This window comes from Theropithecus gelada, chromosome 19 (genome assembly GCF_003255815.1).
Source record: "Theropithecus gelada isolate Dixy chromosome 19, Tgel_1.0, whole genome shotgun sequence".
NCBI lineage: Eukaryota > Metazoa > Chordata > Mammalia > Primates > Cercopithecidae > Theropithecus > Theropithecus gelada.
In genome coordinates, this window is record NC_037687.1 from 19,775,979 (window position 1) to 19,776,618 (window position 640).

Below are 640 nucleotides of genomic sequence, written 5' to 3' on the forward strand. Positions count from 1 at the left end.
AGTTTGACATCAGCCTGACCAACATGGAGAAACCCCATCTCTACTGAAAATACAAAAATTAGGTGGGCGTGGTGGCACATGCCCAAGGCTGAAGCAGGAGAATCGCTTGAACCTGGGAGGTAGAGGTTGCAGTGAGCCGCGATCACTCTATTGCACTCCAGCCTGGGCAACAAAAGAAAAACTCCACCTCAAAAAAAAAAAAAAAAAAGACTAAAAGTTTGGGACCAGCCTGGTCCATCTCTACTAAAAATACAAAAACTAGCCAAATACAGTGGTGCACACTTGTAGTCCTAGCTACTCAGGAGGCTGAGGCATGACAATCACTTGAACCCAGGAAGTAGAGGTTGCACTGTGTCGAGATCAAGCCACTGCATTCCAGCCTGTGCAACAGAGAGAGATCGAGACCATCCTGGCTAACACGGTGAAACCCCGTCTCTACTAAAATACAAAAAATTAGCCAGGCGCGGTGGCGGGCGCCTGTAGTCCCAGCTACTCGGGAGGCTGAGGCAGGAGAATGGCGCGAACCCGGGAGGCGGAGCTTGCAGTGAGCCGAGATGGTGCCACTGCACTCCAGCCTGGGCGACAGAGTGAAGACTCCACCTCAAAAAAAAAAAAAAAAAAAAAAAAAAAAAAAAAAGGG